Consider the following 26,584-nt stretch of genomic DNA (forward strand, 5'->3'; position numbering starts at 1 on the left):
TAACATATCCACTTTGAGAAAATGTATGAAAAAATACCTTATCTTTGAGTTGCGTATCAGACCTAAAGAATGTACATGGGTAAGTGATATTTGCACTATAGCTTTTTGTGGGACAGTGAATCTCCTTTTAAGGTGAGAGTGTTCTCCAGTGGTTGGGAGTGAGGTCTCTCTGGGAGAAACAAAACGGGGAATAAAGAAGTTCACGATTGTTAACCAATAACAATGAGGATAGGTAAAGCAGTTGATGAATTTTGAAAAAGTTTCCACTAAGTCTGTTATAGTATTTTCTGGTGGCTTCTAATTTCTTCTCCTAAACACATGTTCTTATAACTAATTATGTCTTAGGCACATATCAATTCACTAGACTGAAATGAGCTGGTATAATGGGGACGTAGAATGGCCTTTTCAAGCTTTAGGGAGTACAGATGTTATCAGTTAGGAGTAAGTTTGCTAAAATACAGAATTATTGGGAACCTTTTGGCTTCTTTTGGAACATTGCTTAGTTTGCTTTTTTCTTAGATTATGGATATATTTCATGTATGGCATGTCTAATATCCTATATATTGAATCCAAAATTAATTCATGCTTTCATGAAGGAGCAGAAACATTTAAGAACTATTTTATAATAGGCAAGCTTTTATAAATTATTTTATGAAAAATGTAATTACTTCATTAAGGTAGGCTTTTTGTTTTTTTTTCAAATATCCTATATTAATCTCATTGCTTGGAGCAATGCCTCATTCTTGAGCACATCTGGTACATCTGCTGAAAGAGACTGAACAAAATATTCGTATATTCTAAGGATCTCTTTAATGGAGCTAATGAGTCAATGTTTATTTTTTGTAGTAAACAAAAAGCATTAACAAAGGGGTTCTTAATTTGAATGAATTGTCAAAATTTATTGAATTGAAATTATAAGCCTCTTTACCTGCTCCTTCCCACGTAAACATCCTAAATTATTGTCATGTTTACTTTCATTTGTATTAAGTATAACTAATTTGGAATGGAGATGAAAAGATATAATTACTCAGACTTCACTAAGTGGTTTTAATTTTTCTTCCCCATCAAAATCTATCAAAGGTTTTACCTCATTATATTTCCAGCTTAAGATGATGGTTCTTTTACTAATTTCCTACGACACTGTGAATTTCTCCCTCTTCATTTTGATGGTCCCTTAACTTGTATTTTCATCACCTGGGTAATGAAACTGACAAGTGTGTATATGAACACTGACACATTTCATCGATATATATTGTAGTCAAGGAGAGTAATTTGCCCAAAGATCATAGCCTGCCCAGCAATTTATCTCACACCTGCCTAGACAGACACAACAGTCTAGCTCATCCATCAAAGTTCATGATGTAAGCTCAGTGGAATTTGAAACTTACAATAAGAAAATGAAATTGGTGTAATCAAGATTATGTGCAAGGTGACATACGGTATATAGTTACAAGGCCATATTTTAAACCAATTATTTGCCAACATCTAAACATTTGAGTTAGTTTGAAAATGGGTGGCCTTCAAAATATATTTTCACATTATGACTTCAAACCAATTTTTATGGACTTCAGATATAATAATTTGCCAACATAAAAACATGAACTTGTAGAAACACTTAAAATCTTTGCAATCATTCAACTTTGAATTATAAGCTAGGCTGTTAAATCTGAAATACATGGAAAGGCAGATTGTAAATATAAATCTTTATTTTGTTTCTGTGTTTACTTCACTATTTCATGTTCTCAATTAATTTAAATGCAAGATTAAATTCTAACATGATTCAGTCCTAGCACACTAATCATTAATACATTTACAGCTCATTGTGCTAAGATCTTAGCATTAAAAAATATTATAATATATTATTTTATTTTTAAAATTTTGTTCCACAGAATGAGCATTTGAGGCAGACAGATGATGATATCCCTATTTTGCAGATGAGAGAAACCGAAATTTGGATAGGTTCAGAAACTCAGGCAAATTCACAAACTGACTAATGGGAAGTACCAAGAGTAGAATCTAGATCTCCTAAAACCAGGACTGTTTTCCACAACAAAATACTGCTTTCTGTGGTACTTCAAGTATTTCAGAAAAAGCCAAAATTGGCCTTGGAAACCATCTTATCTATCCTACTTGATATTCCAAATAAAAAGATAAGTACATAGTGAGGAGATAGAACTAAGAGGAGAACTCAGGTTCCTCAATTCATCCACAAGATATTCTTTCTAAAACAAGTTTTCCAAATACCTGGTATGGTATTTGCTCACGTTACACTAAACGGATTCATCATCTCTATTTTAGCACTGGCAATACAGAGGCAACATTTTCCAAACCAATGGTTCTAACCAGGAGATGGCAAATGATTTTTTAAGTGCCTATTCTCAAAACTTGTGCATATTCAGGCACTAATCTAGAAAGAAAAACTCTGACTTAAAATGTAAATGAAAAGTATCATTCTTATGCACCATGAGCTCACCGAATGAGTTCAAATTTTCTTCTACTCTTTATCTTACCTTTGTAGATAGCAGAGTTAGTCCCTGGAGCATAGTTATAGAGTCATAGAAATATTACTTCAGGTGCACATAAAATCCTTAAATATTGGTTTCGGATTATAGTTGGAAGTTTAAGCACCTTGGTAGTGTAGACAACCTTTCAATCTAAATAAGTAGCTGGATTAAAAAAAATCCTATTTTTAGGTAGGCTTAGGAAATTAAAGTTTAAATAATATCAGTGATAAAATCTCAAGTACGTGTATATTAACATTTAATTCAAATAATAGAACTCCAGTCAATCAATCTATTTATTCTTACTAAAGCTGTCTTTAGATTCCATACACATATAATACAGGATACGTTTTTGACAAATTAATATGATGTGCTGTACCTACCCTTAGTTTTTTCAAATGCTCCTGTTTATTTAAAACTTTGTGGAACTTGAGTTTGTACTAACAAGGATGAAGGGGGAAAAATCTGAAGGGGTTAAATTGCCTAATCTCCCTGATTCAGCTGCTTCAAACTGCAATATTTCAGAGAATGAAAACGTAAACCAAGACTCAGATTGCCAGCACTTTAACAGTTCAATAGATGTCCTTGTCTGCGAACTAGAACACTGTTATCAGCCTGGATTTGGAGATGAGGACTGGAAAGTGTGGCTGACGTCCATGATGGGGTTGTGTTCTGCTGCTGAAATATTGTTCTCTTTGTTTCTTAGTACACTGTTTTATTGATGAAAGCACAGAAAGAGTAGGTCACAGAGATCTAACACCATAACTTCTGTGTTAATAGTACCAGATATAACAGCCAGAAGAACACTGAACTGGGAGTTAGGAAATGTACAGCTTGGTTTTCACTTGTCTTTAAAATCTTTGGTGTCTTTAGGTGCTCACATAACCTAAGACATCTTTTCTTTTTTCCCAGTTACAAAGAGATGAAGTTTCACTTAAGGATGTGTTTTCCCTTCTACTTGTTATTCTATTGTGAAGGGAGACTCAGAATGCCTGAAGTGTTGGATTTATTGCTTTCGATATCCTTGAGATATGCCATGGTTTTTATTCAAAGATGACTTGTGTTAATATAGCTCATTAATCCTTTGATTAGTTGTTGGGCATTCGCTGCACACTGGACTGTCCAGCCTGCAACAGAGAAAGTTCACCCTCATCACACTGCACAGCCAGGCTGCAGTAATTACATTGGTTTAATACCACATTGCCCTTCAACTGGTAGGAATTACAGCACCCTCTTTTCAGATGAACTATTTCATTAGGCAATAGGTGACCTCTGGTTGGAGCTCATTATTATAATAATTAGCCAGAGAGATGGAGAAAACTGATTACCTTAATCTTTTTAGCACCCTTATTCTTTACAAAGAACTTTTGCTGCTGCTAGAGTTACTAAAATGCCATAATGTCCCTTAAGTTTGGCTTATGTAGCTATCAGAGAGAGAACCATTGTGGCATTTGATAAGTTTTATGCCATGGCCACAAATCTTTTTTATAAGGTATTGTTTGCGCTACTATGATAGCCTTAAGAATAGCATTGTAATTTTACTTTAGTATTACAGACTGTTTTTACTGCATTTTCAGATATTTTCATTCTTCAAGCACAAAAATGAGACTGTCTAAAAACTGCAGCTCTACTCCATCTAAATGAGTTTTGGTCTTATTTAAGTGACCACAGAATAAATAACAGCAACCACACAATGCAAGGAAACATTAATGAGGGGAGAGAAAATGATATTTCAAGCCATGTTTCTAGCTTTCTATTAAGTTTTTCCTGTATACAAATTTTAATAATATTTCTGATCCTTTCTCACCATAGCTGTCTCCTTTATAACAGCAAATTTCTCTTCATCAAGTTTTGCCTTGGTAGCAATGTCTAGCACTTGTACATAATTTTTCTTTTGACAAAATCACCAGACTGCTTTAGTATTTCATTAGTATAATGGATAGCTAAAGACCAAGAAGGACTTGAATGCAGTAAAAACAGTCTTACATCTTTGTGCTGTGATATTCTTTTTCAGATGCAAATTTTGTGACTGTTAACAACTAGCATTTATTAATAACAGCTATTAGTTATTAAGTATTGCTATATACCAAGCACTATATTAGGTGTTTTATATTTATGATGTTCTGTGCATATCTTCCATTTGGCCAGTGGGAAACAGAGGCTTAAAAATCTACTTTAGGGGACTTAATCACAGTTTAAGACAACAGATTAGCCTATTATAGTTTATTAGGGATCATTAGAACCAAAGTATATATTATTGTCGCATATTTATTTTCGTGCTCTTCTAATTCCATGAAACAACTACATGACAGTAAAAAGTGTAGCCTAAACTAAGTATAGGTTATTTTAAGGTTTTATTCATTGCTGGTTGTGAATTTTATATGAATTAAGAGCAATTAATAATTTATGACTTTGAAATCATATGATAACCTATTTTAACCAAAATATAATAATATATGACATCCCGAGGGTCTGCTTTTCTTAGCCCCAGTGGTCACTTATGACATTGGTTGTATCAAAATGCAACACTGTTTATAGACTCGTATGGCATAATCACCTCCAAAGCTTTTACCACTCTTTTAGATGTTTCCAATGATATGCATCTTTACTCGTTGAGGATGAAAACAATTTTTCAAACAGGTTAAAATTCATCAAATGAAATTTAACTATAAAGTCCTCAATGCTATATGTGGCATATAAAATATCTAGTACGTTTGTAATTATTGTTGTTAATGTTAACATTTTAAGGCCAAGTCTGATACTACATTGAATGACCGAATTGGGAAATGTTTGCAGCACTGAGAGTAGTGTGATCGATTATTTTATTTGGCTTGGAATGACTCTAAAGGCACTTCCAAGTGAAATAAGCCAGTCAGAGAAAGACAATTACTATATGATTTCATGCATATGTGGAATCTATGGAACAAAATGAAAATAAAGCAAAATATAAACAGAATCATAGGTAGAGAGCAGGCTGACAGCACTGGGCAGGGGGAGTTTGTGGTGGGGAGGTTGAGTAAAAAGAAAAAAAAGAGAAAGAACTGATAGATGGGAACAACAGTGTGGTGATTATGGGGGGGGGAGGTGGCAGAGGGTATGGTAGTGATAAATGGTGATGGAAAAAATATAATAAAATAAAAAAATGAAAAATAAATAAAGGCAAATCCAAAGGAGAAAATCCAAAATTTATTTAATCAGTGGCAGTGTGCAGTAATTGCAAAATGTTTCAAGTGATACAATGAAGGACACCATTCATATGAATCATTAGCCTAATCCATTGTATCAAACACCTTTCTCAGTGTTTGGCAATAATTTTATAGTCAATAATGTAAATGAAATAATCATAATATCAAACATTTAGGTAGAGCTTAGTGTTTACTAGGCACTGTTCACTTTACATCAGTCTAGTTCCTCATAACTTCATAAAGTAAGCCCTATTATTATCATCCCCATTTTACTGATGAAGAAAAGACGTAGCTGAAAAGTAACCTGACTGAGGTAGCAGAGCTAGCAAGTGGCAAAGCTGGGATTAGAGCCAAGGAATTCTGGCTACAGAGTCTATGCCCACAACCAAAACCTCAGGAAAATCAGATACAACCACTTTAGAGTTAAATAGGAACTCCTTGGCTGACTTATAAAAGATTATGAAATAAAGTTTAACAGTAATTAAAAATAAATTTCATTTAAATGACTTTTAAAATTGTGTTGTTATGTTTTAGCCAAAATTAGCAATGCATTTAATTAGATTACATATTCATAGAATTTATATAATAATCCTGTTTTCTACTAACAGGAATTGTGAAACTCCTGCAGGACATAAGTTTTGTTTAAATTGAATAAAAAAGAAATATCTGCTTGTTTGTGACCTAAGACACTTTGAAATATCCATACAAAACTGTCCAGCATTTTGAAAGCTTCTTTATAAACATTGTTATTTTAAAGTGCAACATACATGAAGAATGTTATAAATAAAAAGGGCTATTGGATTAATTTTCCAAAAATGAACTTGAAAGAAATTGATATTCAGGTGACTGGAGAAATCTAATGTAATTCAAGAGCAATTCTGAATATCCTTGGTATATGTGTAAACTCGCTTACTTTGATCTTGACAGTAATGAGTGGCCTTTAGTTTAAAAAAAAAGAGAGAGTGACAAAATTTAAATCCTGAACAATAGAAAGATATTTTAAATGTGTCTCCCCGGAAATCATTGTTTTAGTTTTGTCTTACAGAAATAAATCAATGTATAATGCTCACCCATAATTTAGGACTTGCAAATTTGAAAGTTTTTACTGAGGAAGTTAAAATAATAGTTTGATCATTTTCTCCTTATGTCATGTCTTCTATAAATTTCTGCAAAATGTTAATTTCATCATGGGGGAAATTAAACTAATCTGTGAACTATTTGCTATATATATATATATATATATGAAATTTTGATACAACTAAGCTTCTAAATTATTTGAAGAAAAAGTTTATGCATTTTATGCATATCCAACAATAGTATATATTTGTATAAAATTAAGACAGTGCTTTTCACCTTAAATTGCTACCATCTGCTATCATTCCTCTTAATAATGAATTCAGATATATTGGATTTGCTGTTAAAGTAATAGCATGAAATATCTATTGTTATAGATTAAGATAATAAAAGTAATAGCACTTACATATTTATATTTCCTTATGAATGAATCCGTACCTGTTTTGGCGTGGTTTCTTATTTGTCCAAAAGAGTTAATCACTAGATATCTTTTACATGAACCTTCCCCTGGAGATTTGTGTCTAAATTTTAGAAACCATTTAAAGAAAACTCTAAAAGGTTGGCAGCTTTCTAGAAATAAATAGCTAAACTCCTTTACAATTACTTGGAAAGAAAGAGAATTCCTCCTTGGAAGAAATCAAATTATGTACTCTAAATTACTGTTTTTATTTTTTAAGGAGAAAATTACTTGTGTCTCCAAAATTCAAACTACTTTAAACTCTCATCTATAATGAGAGTAATTTTAATATTTTAGAAGATGTTTTGTTCTCATTTTTTTGGAATGAATCATTGAAAATCAATTATTGTTTAATGAGCTTAAATGATTTCCATTCTTTATGTTGCAATATTGTTATAATGCAAAAAATGTTCTAAGATAATTTCTCATAAAATTACTTTTTTTTCCTTTCTAAGACAATGTCAAATAATGCTAAGCTCTTAATGTATGATTTATTTAATAAAAATGTTACCAAAAGAGATCATTTTTCCACCTTTGGAGCAGTGCTACTTCATGATTTAAATATACATTTAATTACCAAAGCCTGGTGGAACAGGAGTTGCTGAGAGAGGAAAATGTTGCTGAATTAGAACTTGAACTAGAGTCAAGAGTTAATCATTTTTAGAAATTGTGCTGGCTTCTTAATAGTGCTTGGTTGAAGCTGCCAGGAACATCTTTTTATGTTAACCCCATCCAGGAACATTGGTTTATGACTGAACTCTAAGTGCCAGATAATAGACAGTATGCATAAAAACCAATTCTAGCTTTATTTTGCTTTTTTTTTTTGCAGAGATAGCTTTCTGACCATGGGACGTTGATCCTCTTACCCTGTAGGTTCTATGGAGAAAAATAATCTGTGAATGCCTTTAAACTACAACCCTGCGGAATATGACTGAATACTTTGGCACCTAGGCAAGGAAAATAGGGTGGATTTTTTTTTTTTTTACTTTCAGAAAAAGACAGGGAAAGTATTATGTAAACCTTTATGAAGCTCTTTACAAAATGTGAACTTCACAAGACTGAATTAGCAATAGAAGAAAAAGCCAGTTAATATTTACAAATCACAACGTTGAACTACAACAAAAGAGCAGGGCTTAAAACTCTATGAAAATGACATGTGTCCCCAAACACTGGCCTATACGTGCCATTTTTATCCCCAAGGTGCACAGGAAAGATTTTTAAATCAAAAATATTTTGTTAGGTTTTATTAGCATTACTTGTGACTCTCCTAGATTTTATACATCCATTGATGGTCCTGTGAATATAGCAACGTTTTGAAAATTCATTTACAGTATATTTTACAAAGCTAATCAGAGGTATGTAAGCTACTTTGTTTTCAGGTTTTCTTAAAATTCTCAGATTCAAACTGGTGAGTCATCTTCCTAAGATCTCAGTTATATATTGATTTGCTATTTTAAGTCATAGTTATTTTATGAGGAATGTTAATGACTTTTTAGGAAATATGTATAATTTTTTCATTTTGAGCATGGATCTAGTCTTCTAAACTTGTTTCCCTTTTTAATAACCCTGAATTGTCTACTCTGTGTCCAGCTGACTCACTTCTGTTGCCACCGTTCATCTTACCCACACTAAGCGTCCCTTTAGCAAGCAGACTCATTTGTATTCTCTTTTCTAAGAATAAGACTTTTGCACAGTTATTTAAATAATTTACAACATCTTCATGTTTCAAAACCATCTTATTTTGAACTGGATATTGCATTGCCTGCTGTGTAAAGGGGAGATCAGAGCAGCATCTTTAAACTAAATGAAAATAGATAACTATATATTACTCGTGGAAAAAAAGTTTCTGCACTTTTACCAGTCGTGAGAATATATTTTATTAAAAATTCTGCCAGGGGCTTTATGTTGATATATCCACATATCAAATAATATCAATACAACTGTAGAATGTTTGGAGTGGAGTTGGATCTCAAATTTTGACTGATTTTAAATATTAATGAATTTAATTTTTAAAATTGTGTGTATAAAATTTGTTAAATCACTAAAAATACCTGAATTTATTTTGCTTTTTTCAGTTACTAAAATATTCACAAGCTTCAATGTGGTAAATTTACCAGGACAGAGAGTGTAAACTATCTCCTCATATCTGTTCCGTATTCACCGAGTAGATAAAGTCTTACTAGAACAATTTCAATCAATACAGAAGAGTATAAAGATTAAAGTTTTATTTGTTTTTTAAAGTATATTTTGTTGGTTACGCTATTATACTTGTACCATTTTCTTTCTCCCCTTTATTCCCCTCTACTCTGCACCCCCACTCACACCAGCATTCCCTGCTTTTAGTTCATGTCTATGGGTCATATATACAAGTTCTTTGGCTTCTCCATTTCCCATACTATTCTTAACTTATCCCTCTCTATTTTGTACCTACCATTTATGCTTCTTATTCCCTGTACCTTTTCCCCTATTCACCATCCCTTCCTGCTGATAACCCCCCATGTGATCTCCATTTCTGTGTTTCTGTTCCTGTTCTAGGAACAGTTGTTTCCTTAGTTTGTTTTAGTTTAGTTTTGGGTTTTTTTTAGGTGCAGTTGTGAAGTTCTTGAGGATATTTGTGAGTTTGTTGTCATTTTACTGTTCATATTTTTGATCATCTTCTTCTTAGATAAGTCCCTTTAACATTTCATATAATAATGGTTGGTGATGATGAACTCCTTTAACTTGACCTTATCTGAGAAGCACTTTATCTTCCCTTCCATTCTAAATGATAGCTTTGCTGGATACAGTAATCTTGGATGTAGGTCCATGTCTTTCATGACTTGGAATACTTCTTTCCAGCCCCTTCTTGCCTGTAAGGTCTCTTTTGAGAAATCAACTGAAAGTCTTATGGGAACTCCTTTGTAGATAACTGTCTCCTTTTCTCTTGCTGCTTTTAAGATTCTCTCCTTATCTTTCATCTTGGATAATGTAATTATGATGTGCCTTGGTGTGTGCTTCCTTGGGTCCAACTTCTTTGGGACTTTCAGCTCCCCGGACTTCCTGGAAGTCTATTTCCTTTGCCAGATCAGGGAAGTTCTCCATTATTTTTTCAAACAAGTTTTCAATTTCTCGCCCTTCTGACACCCCTATGATTCCAATGTTGGAACTTTTAAAGTTGTCCTGGAGGTTTCTAAGGCTCTCCTCATTTTTTTGAATTCTTGTTTCTTCATTCTGTTCTGGTTGAATATTTATTTCTTCCTTCTGCTTCAAATTGTAGATTTGACTCCTGGTTTTCTTCACATCACTGATGATTCCCTGTATATTTTTCTTTATTTCACTTTGCATAGCTTTTATTTTTTCCTCTAGTTTGCAACCATAATCAGCCATTTCTGTGAGACTCCTGATTATCAGTGTCTTGGACTCTGCATCTGATAGGTTGGCTATCTCTTCATTGCTTCGTTCTATTTTTGGTGTTTTGATCTGTTTTTTCATTTGGGCCATATTTATTTGTCTCAGAACACCTGTTACATTGTAAGGGGTGGAGCCTTGAGTATTTGACAGAGTGGGTCAACCCACTTAGCTGTGCTGTGGTGCTGTATGTAGGGGAGGGTCAGAGAGAGAACAAGGCTCTCCACCTTCTTTGGCTTTCAGTCACATCCCCCCCCCACTACTCACAGGCAAATTGGGCTCTTCTGGTGCTGATTCCCAGGTGGGTGGGTTTTTGGATGCTCTAGGACCCTGTGGGTCTCTCCTATGATGTTGGGAATTTCTCCCACTGCAACCCCCACAGGTTTTTACAGACAAAGGTTTTGAAGCTTTAGTTTCCTACACTGGAACCCTGAGTAGTGAGGTCTGTCTCACTCCCTAGTTGTTCCTCCCAATTTATCCCCAAGCAAATGTGGGACAGCTCCATCCTCCAGCCACCACCTTGCTGCCTGTCTTCTCCTCCTGGCTGCCCATCTCTGGCCCTCCTACCAGTCTGGATGAGTGTTTCTTCTTTAACTCCTTCATTGTAGGACTTCTACACAGTTTGATTTTCTGGCATTTCTGGTTATTTTTTTTATTTGTTTTTAAATTTGTTGTTGTCCTTCTTTTGGTTGTGCGAGTAGGCAAAGTGTATGTACCTATGCCTCCATCTTGTCTGGAAGTCCTAAAGATTAAAATTTTAATATTAACACAAATCCTGCCTTCCCAATAATCATTGTTAATATTTTATAAATCTTATTTTAGTAGTCTAATGAATATGTGCAGTTGGACTATAGATGAATAGAGGTAGATAAGTAGATAGTATATTAATGAAATATACTAAGAGGCATTATATTTAATTTTGATTATAAGATATATCTCTTTCTACAAGACCTCTATTATGTTATAAATAAGTCCTGAAAAAATTCAAGACTTTGGATTTATTGTATATGCTCTTTATGCTACCTGTTTCCATTTAAGATGATATCAGTTAAATCCCTGCTTGTAAGATATTGAAAATAACATACTTCTTCCACAGAACCCCAAAACTTGGTTGCTAATATTTATTTTTTTATAATTTGATCATCCAAGGCTACCTTTTGTTTTATAATAGTGATTTCCAACTGCTTAGTAGTTTTTTTTTAATATTTTATTTATTTATTTTTAGTTAGGGGGAGGGAGAGAGAAAGAGAGGGAGAGAAACCTCAATGTGTGGTTGCCTCTCATGCGCCCCCTGCTGGGGATATGTTCCGCAATCCAGGCATGTGCCCTGACTGGAAACTGAAGGAGTGACCCTTTGGTTGGCAGGCAGGTGCTCAATCCACTGAGCCACACCAGCCAGGGCTGTAGTTTTTTTTTAATTGAAATGAATTTAATGCTTAACACAAATTTTATTACCAAATTTGCTTAATTTCTGAGGCCTTTTTGAGAAATCTTGTATTTGGTTGGATTTTTGTTTTACATTTTGACACTCATTTTATTTTTTACATATAAAGATTAAGATAATTTCAGCAAAGTTTTATATGACATTTTGTATATATACATGTATACGTATGTATATATATGTATATACATATATGTATGTATATATAATAAAGTACAATTTCCACTTAGCTCTCTCTTTAAATACTCTTTTCTTAGAAGGACAGGCATTTCCCTAAATTATTATATTTCAAAACATAGTACATCTACTTTTGTAAAACCATTGCCCATATTTTCTAGAACCCCCTTCAAAAAAATGAAACCACTAAAAATTGTTTCAAGATTGTAGAGATATGTTCAACTTAAATAACACAAAGTGAACTATAGTACTGCTACACTGCAGTCACTTGTTTTTTAAAAGTAATGATTTTATGTGATAACATCCCATATAGAAAGCAATTATGAAAAAGAGACATCCACAGACACTACCAAAACCTTACTAGGAGTATGGTACTGGCACTGGATACCAATCACAGTGCAGCCCGTTAGCACACATGCGTATGCCTGTGGGGTCATACCGTGTGCATATTTGGAACACTGATTCCGTATTGCTGAGTGCTATTGTAACCATTGCGGTAAGTATCTGTTGAAGTACCAGTACTAAAACCCGTCTGTATACCAACAAACACAAAGTGACTTTCAAAGAACTGGAGTAATTTACAGTTCTAAAGTAATCTATGCTATAATTTCCCCTGTATGTAAAGATATTCAATTTACCCTTTTATGTGAAGAATGGGCCCTAAGGTCATCCTTTGTGCCTCCTCTACCACTAGAATGACCTGAAGCTCTGTCTTTGACCAGTCAGAGCAATTTGGAATTAATTACTTGATTGACTTCATGGACCAGAGATAAAGTCACTTGCTTGTTTTATGTTGTTAGATGTGAGGAAAGTAGTTTAGTACTGCAAGCAGGTTTTCCAGTTAAATGAATACAACCCTCTGAGGAGTTAGGTACTCATAATTGATGACAAGTTTTACGGATTTCACACGTAACCCTCTGAAAATCATACCTGTAAGTATCATAATAGAAACTTTTCCATGTTGGAATTAACTTAGAACCCAGTCATGTTCCTGTTAACTCTTGTCTCCATGGATACCACCCACAAAAGGCCAGTCTCTTCTCATTCGTCTGATAACTCATTGCACTCATCACATCTCCTTTTGGTTTCACAAAAACAATGATTTTGTTTTCCTTTCACTTAAGATCTATTTCATTAGTTTCCATAAGTTTTTCTTCCTTGTGTACACACAATATGAAGAATATTGGTTTTTGCTCTAGGGCACCACTGTTTATACAATGGTAATGTTTCAGGGGGTTTTCAGCAAGCTGCCCTACTCTTTTCATCAGGTTGCTTTCTACATTAGGGTTTGCCTGTCAGGTTTTAACTAATACATAACCTTCTATGAAGTAAATTCCATGTCAGGCATTCCATATGCTTCATTAAGGAAAAAAGTAGATTGTTTTTCTCAGATTGATTTTTCACACACGAAAAGTCTGTTTTCCTGCTGTTGCAATCAAAATTTCCAAACCCCTCTCCAAATTGCATTTTTGGTACTTGGGAGCAACATCACCATAGATACAAGTAGACTACAAGCTATATGTTTTATTATTCAGGGCCTACTTGCCTTCCCTGTTGGTCAGTTTCTCAATTGGCACCAGCAGGATGAACACAGGCCTATTCTCTGACCAAAGCCATCTGAGCTCCTCCAATTACATCCAACCTGTTTTTAGCAAATGGAGAACCCTGAGCTTGAATGACAAAGGGTTGAGTAAAGTTGTAGATTGCTGATACATCCATGATGTTTATGGGGTAGTTTGCTTCATAGAAATTCAGAACTGGCTTTGGGCACTTAGAAACTCTAACTATAATTTCCTTGCTCCTTTGGTGTGCTTCCACCTCCTGTACTATTTCTGGACAATTTCAAAATTTGGTCATTTCATCAACATTCTTTTTAACTAGTTTCTCCCCAGAGTTTTCAGACCTATTTTCAGACTGGGGCTCTTTCCTTTTCATTCTAATCAGGTTGCATCAAACCTAGTATCCTGGGTGCACCCTTGATTATCCAAGTAAACAATCCTCATGTTAATGGTTGTGGTCAGTGAGGGGAAACCTGGAAAGAATCTAGGGTGATGAATCCTGGGAGGTGGCTTTAGTGACTGTGCAGCCTTTAGGGCCTGTTGGTGGCGATAGCATGATAGTGAAGAAAAGCAATGACAGGAATTGGAGCTATAGAACTAGAGTCATAAATTAGGTTATTTTATTTTTTAAAAAAAAAGCTTATAAATACTTTGGTCTTTAATTTTTGTATTCTTGAAGAAGCCTGCCTGCTGGCTTTAAAGTTAAAGGATCAGCTCAGTTATTATCATAATTATGATTACATCATTGCATTTGTTAAAATTGTAATATGGATTTCTGGTGGCTATAAAATACCTAAATGGGGTGTGTGTGTGTGTGTGTGTGTGTACAAGATTCACCTATAGCAGCATCATTTGGATGGAGCATCAGTCTTAGAGAATCAGAAACACCTTATTGTTGTAGTTTGCCTTCTTTTCCCATCTTTATAACCCACCTCAGGTATGCCCTCTTCTAACTAATTCTTTGAAAACTAGAGTTCATTAAACTGGTAAACTTATTTTGCAAGTAGTCAATAGAGTGTTTTGTAAACTCCCAGATAAATATTTGAGATGCCTTGTGTTGAATTTTTAATAGTAAGAAGGCTGTGTCTTCCTTTGCAAAGTTAAGTGAAGGAGCGAGTTAATGAATTTAATTATTATAGATGGCCAGCCTGAACAGTTCCAGCAAACATTATCTCTTCCTCAGTAGGAAATTTTTCTGCTTGAATCACTCTGATAATTGCCTCAGGTCTTTACCTGAGTAGGCAGTCTCTAGCTGTCTCCGCATAGTCATAGTTAATTTAGACCGGACTAAAAGACTCAGCCTCTCAGAGATTTCATGAGGAATTTGAAAGGTTCAAAGGGTTAGACAGAGCCTGGTTGTTGGGCCATTAAATAACAAAATGATAACATTCCAGTTTTAATTAAGGTGTGTGCTCCTGTCTAGGGTTTGTTTTTTTTTTTGCGGGGGGGGGGGGGGGTGGTACTTCTTTTGGTTATTTTATCATTAGAAATATAAAAAAGTATTTTTTAGCAGAGAACACAATATTCTGCTTAGACTTGATATTTGACAAAATATAAATGAGTGCAAGTGAAAAGGGTGGCTTATTGCCATCTCCTGCCCCCTGACGCCAGCGACATGGCATGGTCTGTGTAGTTACAACCCTGTGATATCATGTAACAGAGGAAAACACAACAGGAGGAAGAACTTCAGAATCAGCTCTAAAGGAGTTTTGTGCTGAAGTTCTGCTACTCTGCATATTACTTGTTTTTGAAAGAATACACGTTACAAAATGCTGTTCTTTTAGAAAAGAAAGTGAGATTTGAGGTATAGGCTGATGGCTAATATATGAATGATGATAAAGTAAGAAAGAAAATGATAGCAGTAAAATGTAATTTATCTACTCTAAATGCCACTCTCATTCCTCTGTGTAGTGTTTTGGGAGTGAATCTGAACATTGTCTATATGTAGATTTGCTTGTGAATTATAGCAGAGTGTAAAAATCTGTATGCCACTGTATCGCTGCTTCTTTTAACTTTGGCTTTAGATGTTAACCTCAAAACAAAAGGCCAAAATGAGAAAAAAAAAACTAGAGTTTATTTAAGATCCAAAAGAATGGCTATTCAGGAAGCACTGATTCAGGAAGAATTGATTTAGGGAAAAAACCCAAATCATGTTCCAATTAGGAGGTGAGGGTGAGGGGTACTCATGAAAAAAGGAAGGAGAATACTTACGTGGATAGAAGGGAGAAACTTCTATAGGTTCAGGTAAAGCTAATATAATGATGTTGATTCTAAAAACTGTCTTTAATTTTCAGTCAGGATGTCATAATGCCTGTTTCTGTTAGCTTTGCAAACAATCGTTTGTAATACAACAATGCTTTAGGCTCAGTCCAAAGGTCATTTTGCCCAGTTTTAACATCCCAAGTTTGAGGAGAACGACAATGCAAAACAGTTATTCTGAATGGCAGCCCATACCCCATATGGAAGTGGTTTTGTTTGTATTATTTGTTAACAATTCCATATTTCTTTTTAGCAATCTTCCTTGGGATACCAGAGTCCTGAGTCAAGCCAGTCAATATGAAATCTATTTCACCCGTGATATGCAAATGACTAGCTCCATTAACATCAGCAACCACTGTGCCTGAGAAGTGAAGGAAGGCTGTATTTGCTAGTGATTTTCTTACCATGAAAACTGCCTATGCCATGCATTTCAGAAACTCAATTTGAGAAAAGATTTCTCAGTGAAAAATATAAGAAATAAGCAGAAACAGAATTTGGAACTCGAGCTCAGACAACTGAAGATAGTACAGTATAGAATCAACTTGATACAAGGGAAAAGGTGAGAAAAAAAAAGGATGACTTCACACACATTTTCACCTGCCAGAAAAAGTTAAAAAAAAAAAACAGTGAGGGGAAAAAGATTTTCCTTACCTTTGGATAAAACTATGATCACTGGTACTAAATCCCTGAGAGCTTTGAAGAGCTCAGAAGTGCCCTGAGGTTTACAGCAATTACTTTGAGATATTGTAAGTTTACAATTATTTTAACCATAACATCACATTTCAGGAAAGCCTTGTTCTTTTGATAGTTTAGTATCTTTAAAATGCCTTTCATTGTTACACTAAAAAATATACTGTGGTGATTTTTACTGCATAGGAAGTATCTAATGTTTCAATAAATAGATTTTGTTTACTAATCAGTCACACCTTCTCTGAGCCTCTCCCACAAAACTCAGAACTTCTCTTGCTCCACAAAAGATTACAAGCCAAAATCACCACCAGAAACTCCCCGTTTCCTTGTCTATCCTTTTTTGAGCTTGAGCCGGCCACACAAACAGATCTCCATCCTCTCCAGAACGTGCACTCATGGGTTTCAGAGGTGCCATCTCGCCATTTTCTTGCAGCAGCTCTTTCAAGATATGGGGTGCTCTGCTCTCAGTCTTCATGCAGCAGTCCAGGACCCCTGTGCCGTGCTGTACTGGGTCATAGTGTCCCGGAGGCTGGAGAGCAGCAAGGAATGTGTCCCATTGTGGGACACTGCCTCCAGAAGTAGGCTTCCAACGATGTGGGGTCTAAGCCCCTGGGGGGGGCCGGCATCTGCCAGTCCCATGAGCACTCCCATCTATGTGGGTAGCAAGGGCCAGAGACCCAAAGCATCTGAGCTCACCTGCGTTCAAAAGTCCAAATCCAAAGTTCCATAAGCCCAGAGCCAAGAGAGACCTAAGAGCCTGCACCCAGTGCCAAAACTTGGAGCTTCTCCTTCCCTCCTTGACGCAGATCTCCGCCCGCAAGATCTGCTGTTGAGGTTTCAGTATTCCAATACACATACACAGGAACTACAGACGTCCTGTGGGGGAAAAGGGACGGCGGGGTCACTCTCTCAAGAGGAGAGTGCCTCTGAGCGCCTGGGCCACTCCCTCAAGGGGGGAGCGCCAAGAGCCTTGCTGTGACCAGCCTTTATAGGTTTTTGAGGCCCTTAACATCAAAGAAGGTCCTCTTCACTATACAAAGGTTTGTTTTGGGGTGGTTATCTTTGCAGACAACAGAGAGGATGTCACTAAATACATCAAAGGAGGACATTTGCAATGTAAAAGAAGAAATGGTCAAAACCGCTTTGTCCCATACCTGGAAGGTCTAGACCAGATTCTGGGAAGATAAAGATACTCAGTAAACATTTGCTTCCTCAGTTCAGGGTGAGGGAGTTTTTGGCAAGAGCAAGTCTCACAGCAGTCTAAGTACAATGCAGGCCTGATTTCCCACTGGAGAACTTATCCATGGACATGGGTCCTGCCCGCCAACCTCGCTCCTCACTGGTTTTCCAAGTGGGGGCTGAGCCACATTTCCCGTGCTTGGAACGGTTCCCCACACCTCCTGTTTAAAAAGTCCTCTCTACTGCATAGTGTTCCATTGTGTAGATGTACCATAGTTTTTTGATCCACTTTTTTACTGATGGGCACTTAGGTTGATTCCAGCATTTGGCTATTATAAATTGTGCTGCTATGAACATTGGGGTGCATAAGTTCTTTAGGATTGGTGTTTCAGGATTCTTAGGGTATTAACCAAGCAGTGGAATTGCAAGGTCAAAAGACAGTTCTATTTTTAGTATTTCGAGGAAATTCCATACTGTTTTCCACAGTGGCCACACCAGTCTGCATTCCCACCAACAGTGTACTAGGATTCTCTTTCCTCTACAACCTCGCCAGCACTTGTTGTTTGTTGATTTGTTTACTATGCACTAGAAAGAAGGAACTCCTACTCTTCTCAACAGCATGAATGGATCTGGAGAGCATTACGCTAAGTGAAATACGCCAGGTGGTGAAAGATGAATACCATATGATCTCACCTATTAGTGGAACCTAATCAAACAAAACAAACAAGCAAGCAAACTATAACCAGAGACATTGAAATAAAGAACAAACTGACAGTAACCAGAGGGGAGGGGAGAGTAGGATAACTGGGAAAAGAAGGGGAAGGTTGTCAAAGAACAAGTATAAAGGACCCATGGACAAAGCCAAAAGTGGGTACGTTTGTGGAAGGGAGGTAGGGGTGGAGGGGAGGGTGGGGGTGGTGGGGGGAAAGTGGAGACAATTGGGCTTGAACAATTAAATAAACAAACAAACAAATAAATAAAGATCCTCTCTCCAAGAATACCATGTGCTCTGAATGCCAACTTTTTAACCAATGGCCATGTTTGTCATTGCCCCTTTTTCTGGGCATGGGCAGAAGTCTCTAGTCACCCTGGGTGGGGAGTCCAGCCCCCACAGCTCAATACAAGCAAGCAGCAGTGTAGCCAGTGTCAGGAGCTAATAGCCCCAGGGCTGTAGGATATTAATCCCCAACTCTGGTTTCAATCCAGGGAGCTCTCTGCCCCTCATCCTGCTAACTGCATTGTGTTTATATAGCCTCTTGCCTTGGGCAATTCCCCCTTTTCAAATGCTCCCTTCTCAGAAGGCAAGCTACTTTCATCTGCAGCCTAGCACCATTCCCAACCCTCTGCCTTTCCTGGCAAGAAGGAGAGCAGTCTCTGTGATGGATTTGGGGGGTCCCCTGCCTGAACTGGTTACCTTGCTTTCCAGTGATTTCTGCTCCAACCTACCCTTTATAAGAGGAAAAACTTTCCTCCACCCTTCGAATTTCTTTAAGCTGGTCTAATAATTAAAACTACAGGAGACAGATTAACAAGGGAATATAAACAAATTTAATTACCTACATATATATATATATATATATATATATGCAAACCAAACATACATTAAAGAGTCAGAACCCCTTCAGACATGAGAGGTTCAGAGACAGAAAGGGAAAATGAAGTGTATACGATATTCTGAGGTAAGGATGAGGTAAGGCATCTGGAGGCTTCAAGGGGAAGAAAGGTCATTCACAGGACAAAAAGAAGAGAAGATTTTCAATAATTAGAAAGTTTGTCTTATACTATAGATAGGTCATAAAAATTATTTTTGGTGATAACTCTTATTTATGAGCAAGGCCCCTAATTTAATTTATTTAGGGGAGAGGTAAAAGTTTCTAATAAGCCTGAAAGATTTCGACTGCATTCAACTCAAAGTAATCCACATGCCAGAGTGGCCCCTTTGGGGGAAGCCTGTTCCAAGCCCCTTCCTTTCCTCTATTCTAGACATTGTGCTGGGCAATCAGGGACTCAAAAATGGTCTTTTCTTGAGAAACTCATGGCCTATTGCCAGTGATAGTTGGATCTCTACATACTAAAAGTCAAAATGTAAATACTGGTGAAGGTTCACACTATGTTAATGGAAACAAAATTGTTTATTTTTTTCCATTTTTCAAAATAATAATTTTGGGGCCTATAAAAGTGCCAGACACTGTTATGTGCTTTACGCGTTTGACTTCATTTCGCCTTCACAATACTCTTGTACAGTAAATATAGCTATAAACCCCGTATTACAAAAAAGAAAATTGAAGATAAAAATGCCTATAATTCTGAGTCAAAGCCACAGAAATGCAATGTCCAAGCCTGGATTCACACTCAGGTCTGTTGGTTTCCAGAAAGAGTTCTTTTAATTTTTTCAATCACAGTTGATGTAATATTATATTAGTTTCAGGGGTGTAGCAGAGTGGTCAGACATTTATATAACTTGCAAAGTGATCACCCCACTAAGTCTAATATACATCTGACATTATGCACAATTATTATAATGTTATTGTTTGTATTCCTTATCTGTACTTTACATCCTCATGACTGTTTTATAATTGCCAATCTGTACTTCTCAGTCCCTTCACCTTTTTCACCCAAACCTCCAACCCCACCCCCATCTAGACATCCTCAGTTTATTTTCTGTATCTATGAATTTGTTTGTTTTATTTGTTTGTTTGGTTTTCTTAGATTCCACATGTAAGTGAGATCATATGGTATTTTTCTTTCTCTGCCTTGACTTACTTCACTTAGCATAATCCCCTCTAGGTTTTTGCATGTTGCTGCAAATGGCAAGATTTTATTATTTTTATGGTCTAGTAATATTCCATTGTAAGTATGTACTACAAACTTTTAAATCATTCATTTATTGATTGTCACTAAGATTGCTTCCATACATTTAATATTGTAAATAATGCTACAGTGAACAGAGGGAGGGGTCTTATGTCTTTTCAAATTAGTGTTTTGGTTTTCTTCAGATAATTACCAAGAAGTGGAATTGCTGGGTCATATGGTAGTTCTATTTTTAATTTGTTTTGAGGAAACTCCATACTGTTTTTCATAATGGGTGGGTCAATTTATAATCCTATCAACAGTGCATAAAAGTTCCCTTCTCTGCATGTATTCGCCAGCACTTATTGTTTGTTGACTTATTGATGAAAGCCATTCAGACATATGAGAGGTGCTATCTCATTGTGGTTTTGATCTGCATTTCCTTGATGATTAGTGATGTTGAGCATCTTCTCATACACCTGTTAGCTATCTGTATGTTGTCTTTGGAAAACTGCATATTGCAGTCATCTGCCCATTTTAATTAGATTATTTCTTTTTTGCTGTTAAGTTGGATGAGTTCTTTGTATATTTTGACTATTAACCCCTTATCAGATGCATCATGGGAGAATATCTGACTATACTACAAGGCTATAGTAATCAAAACAACTTGTTACTGGCATAAAAATAGACACATAGAGCAATGGTACAGAATAGAGAAGCCGGAAATACACCATGCCTATATGGTTAATTATTATATGACAAAGAAGGCAAGAATATACAAAGGGATAAAGACAGTTACCTCAATAAATGCTACTTGGAAAACTAGGCAGACATAGGTAAAAGAATAAGACTGAATCATTTTTTAAACCATATACAAGAATAAACTCAAAATGGATTAAATACTTACATGTAAGATCAGAAATCATAAAACCCCTAGAAGAAAGCATAAGCAGTAAGCTCTTTGACATCACTCTTAGCAATATTTTTTGGATATGCCCCTTTAGATAGGGAAACAAAAGAAAAAATAAAGAAATGGGACTAGTTCAAACTAAGTAGTTTTTACACAGTGAAGGAAACCACTAACAAATGAAAAGACAATCCACTGAACAGCAGAACCAAGTTCTTACTAACTAGCTTAAATGTCTTCTCTATGTAAGTATAATATGCAAGTGTGAGTGAATGTTCAATAATGAACATCCTTTAAAATCCTTATCTAAATTTATTTTTCAGTCTCAATTTACATTATCTGCATTTTACATTTTCTTACTGTGTTATATCAAAATAAATTTGAGAATTGTTTATGATATTTTTAAAGTAGATACCAAACATTAATAAAATAAGTATAATTTTCAGTCTGAATCTTACATATTTGTTGTAACTCATAGAAATTTCCTTTATTGTGTTCTTCAGAACATTTTAATTCTAATGGAATAATTGATCTTTTTCAAAACATTCTTATACTCTATAAATGTTAGAGATTAAATATCATAGTTTTAAAACTATAATAAGCTGACACATGACATACAATAAGATATTTTGTTGTATAAAACTTGTACAAATCTTTATTTTGAAGTCTTAAGGTCATGCACATATACTTGTGTGGTTTCTTAGATTATTATTTAAAATATTATTATGAAAATATTTGATACTTTTTTTTCACAGTGGCTCTGTTTTCATTATTTGATCCCTTTATTCCAAACACACAGCAACAGATAAGATATGAAAACAGAAAACTAAAAACAATTATATCAATTTAGGAATTGGTAATCAGGAGTTCATTTCCTATGCAGTGTAAAAGTCTTAACGTGCAGTTCTTGAATGAGGGCAAAACCTGACTTAATGCTTAAAGAGAGGGCCTGATGTGGAGCTCTGTGGCAAGTAAAAGTGGGTGAAAAGAATCCAATATTATCAGTTTCCATTTCCATATACAGTTGTAGCTTTCCATAATCTGTAAGCCTAAAAAGTTAGTAACTAAACCAAATTATATTGGTTTAGGGGTTGAATCTTAACAAGATCGGCTTTTCCAATAACTTTATGGGGCAAAAGTGATAAAATGTCATTATCACAAAGAACTTATATGTACAACCCCCATGGACATGAACTAAGTGGAGGATGCTGGAGGGTTAGGGGGTGCAGGGTAGAGGGGGAATAAAGGGGGGAAATTGTGAAAACTGTAATAGCATAATCAATAAAATACAATTTTTAAAACATCATGTTTCTTTGGCACTAACCATAATACCACTGGAAAGAAAGGGATCATCATAAAGAGAAAGAAAAATAAAACACACATTTTTTACTCAAGTGAACTTCAATCTAGAAACCCAAATTCCAAGTCAAAGATATATTTATGTATAATTTGTTAGTCTCATAATTTCTGATTATGAGAAAGAGAGCTAAAAGACATTTAGAATACACTTTATCAAAACATTGTTATGTAACTTTATAATACATATGCTTTTTCTAAATTTAAAAAATAAGTGGGTTAAAAGTAGATAAATGACAAAAAGGTATTGTAACACTTGGTAATAAAAATATAGTCATTGACATAAAAAGTGGATTTTGTGTTGAATAAGATACTATTGCAGAAAGAATTAATTAATTGGAGGTTAGCATTAAGGGATTAATCCAGAGTATAGCACTGAGAGATGAATATACAATAAATATAATAGAGCAGTTACAGTAGGTTGTGAAATAGATTGCAAAACTCTAATATCTATCTATAACATGTTCCAGAAACAAATGGAGACAGTGGCAGAAATTTAGTCTGTTAAAGTATAAACAAAAATAAAAAGACAGCACTTTAACAATCAATGCATAGCTACTTGAATTTTATTTAAGCCCTGGCTGGTGTGGCTCAGTGGACTGAGTGCTAGCTAGCCTGTAAACCAAAGGGTAACTGGTCCAATTCCCAGTCAGGGCACATGCCTGGGTTGTGGGCAAGGTCTCCAGTAGGGGGCACTCAAGAGGCAACCACACATTGATGTTTTTCTCCTCTTTCTCCCTCCCTTCCCCTCCATAAATATATATATAAATAAATCTTTAAAAAAAAAGAATTTTATTTAAAATAAGCCATTATTGTATTTATTTTGTTAATATCTCTTCATTTTATAGGCATATTTACATCAGTCTGTGAACTAGAGGGGTAGAATTAGAAATGCATTAGTTTACATTTCCATTGTTTTCAATGGGATACAGCTAGATAGAATATTGATAGGAATCCCAGAGAACTATGAGAGGTTAGTAGGTCTCCAGAAAGCAGAATTTAAAGCATAAAGTATAACCAATGACTATGTCTGCATAGTCCAATATTTTCAAAGGAAACTTAATAATCAATAATTTCTCAATGATTCATATTGAATGTTTATTTAGCAATAATGAATTTAAAGATCTTAAATATCTAGATATATCTAGATATGTATATATTTATATCTAAAGATACTACATTTATATATCTATAGCTCTGTCTATATATCTGTATATACATACATAAACATAAATATCTGTGTATATGTATATATGTGTGTGTATGTGTATATACCTTTATTTATATATAGAGAGAGAAGGTTTATTATAAGGAGTTGGCTCATGATGATTATGGAGATGGACAAGTCACAGATCTTTGAGTGAGTTATCAGTAAGCTGGAGGCTGAGGAAAGCTGATTGTTTAGTTCCAGTCTGAGTCTAAAGAACTGAGAACCGGAAGGGTTCTTGGCAAAGTTCCTATCTGCAGGGCAGCTATATTGAGCCTAGAAAGAGTTGATGATTCATAGTTTTTTGATCCATTCAAGCAAAATATAACCAGAGACATTGAAATTAAGAACAATCTGACAGTAACCGGAGGGCAGGTGGGAAGGTATAATGGGGGGATGGGGGAAAGGGTTTTCAGGAACAACTATAAAGGACACATGAACAAAACCAAGGGAAGTGGAAGCAAGGGAAGGAGGTGGGGATGGCTGGGGGGTGAGGAGGTAAATGCGGACAACTGTAATTGAACAACAATAAAATAATTTTTTAAAAAAGAGAGATGATGATTCAGTCCAGTGTGAATGCAAAATAAAAAGCCAATGTCTACAGCAAAGGAAGGAAATTATTCTCTAGTACTGAAAACACATTTCAGCCATTTCCGTCTAATCAGGCATTGAACTGATTGGCTAAGGCCCACTGACATTAGGAAGGGCAATTTGCTTTGCTCGGTCTGCCAATTTAAATTTTAACTTCATCAAAAAACCATCCTCATACACACCCAGAATAATAATTGAGCAAATATCTGGTAACCCTGTGGCCCAGTCAAGTTGAAACATAAAATTAAGCATCACAATAGGTAAATAAATAATTCTCCTAACCACCATTTCTTCATTCCTTGGTCTTAGCAGCTTTTCCTCCACAAGACTGTGTTCCATTGTTCTTAGGTATTTAATGATTCTTTCTCTATGAACTTTATTGCAAACTGATGAAAATATATTGGTCATTTTCATGCTATAATAGAATAAGTAATAGTTGTTAATATTAAATGATGGCTAACCATGACAAAGTAACAATAAATAAAATTAATAATTAAAGTTATATATGCATTCTTTAATTATTGACAGGTCACTGAAGAATAACTGTATGTCTTAATTCCAGGTTTACATGTAGACAATTTATACATCAGACACAAAGCCCCGATCAAACTTACTCGCAGGCTTCGGAAATGTTTTCATTTAACAGGGGCAGCACATGTTCAAACATTTCAAGGCAAACAAATAATTAAATCGAACAGTAAACAAGTAAAGAGATTTTAAAGTAATCTATGTTTTATGAAACTTTACTGTTGTATCAGTGGATATTGCCACATAAATCTAATAAATATATTTTTAAGTATAGTATTAAAAGTCCTATGTTGATTAAATAATGTAATTGCATTTTAGCTTTAGATTATTTTCTTTATGGAAATTTATATGACAGTTTCAAATGATTGTTCCAGTAATGATTACTCCTTAAAAATTCAGTTTTTCTATGGCAGTGTATAATATATTGTAATATATGTAAATATTTATTGGGAGAAGGGCCAATGTTAGAGAAAGACCAAAATAAAGCAAGTGGCCAAAGGAGCTATAATTCAATGACATGGTGTTTACTATGAACACATTCTCTTCTATGTATTCTGGACAAATTATCTTTTTTATTCTCATTCTCTAGCATTTAAGCTAATATTATATTTCAATATTTACAGTTTTATAGGAAGAAGTCAAATTTTAGAGTTTGAGTAACTTGCTCAAGTTATGAAGTTTTGAGATGGCAGAGCCGTAATTTGAATCTCATTCTACATAAACAATTTGCTCAAAGACAGATAAAAACTTCCTTTAATGAAGATGTCATAAACTACAAAAAAGTGGCAAATTGGTACCTTTAAATGGTAAATCTGACTCTAAAGATAATGTCAAGTAATCTGTAATAAATAAATAATTGTAATTTGCTAAATAAAGCAGACAATTACTTATCAAATAAATAACTTAGTAAGTGAAGCAGGTGATAAAGTTGGGTATTGTGAATTAATTTTTTAAGAGTGATATATAATTATAAATTAATAACTTTCTCATTTCTAGATAATGAGGTCATTTTCAATGGAGATTTTTCAAAAATATTTTGAGCAATACCAGCATTTTCCAGAGGAGAAAACTGTACTTTGAAGAGTGACAGTGATCTGATTGTAAAATTCTAGAGATTTACAAAAACAAAAATAATCTTACTGATTTATGGTTAGTGATCATAGATTCTTCTAAGTTATAGTTCTTCTCAAGTGTGTTCCATGTACTCTACTTATGTCTTAATGATGAGATGCTGACAGTGGGGATGGTGATGTAAGACCAACACATGGAACTTAATGAGCTATATTCTATTCTGTG

The 26,584-nt window shown here is 34.9% G+C and overlaps 1 protein-coding gene and 1 pseudogene across 9 annotated transcripts in view; one reads left to right on the plus strand and one right to left on the minus strand.

The window, feature by feature from the left end:
* The window catches only part of NAALADL2 (N-acetylated alpha-linked acidic dipeptidase like 2), a 1,136,857-nt gene that overhangs the window by 1,014,574 nt on the left and 95,699 nt on the right, over positions 1–26,584 (plus strand). The window lies entirely within an intron of this gene.
* LOC139440666 (probable ATP-dependent RNA helicase DDX5 pseudogene) lies at positions 12,543–13,941 on the minus strand (annotated as a pseudogene).

The sequence above is a fragment of the Desmodus rotundus genome, chromosome 2 (genome assembly GCF_022682495.2).
Source record: "Desmodus rotundus isolate HL8 chromosome 2, HLdesRot8A.1, whole genome shotgun sequence".
NCBI classification, from domain to species: Eukaryota; Metazoa; Chordata; class Mammalia; order Chiroptera; family Phyllostomidae; genus Desmodus; species Desmodus rotundus.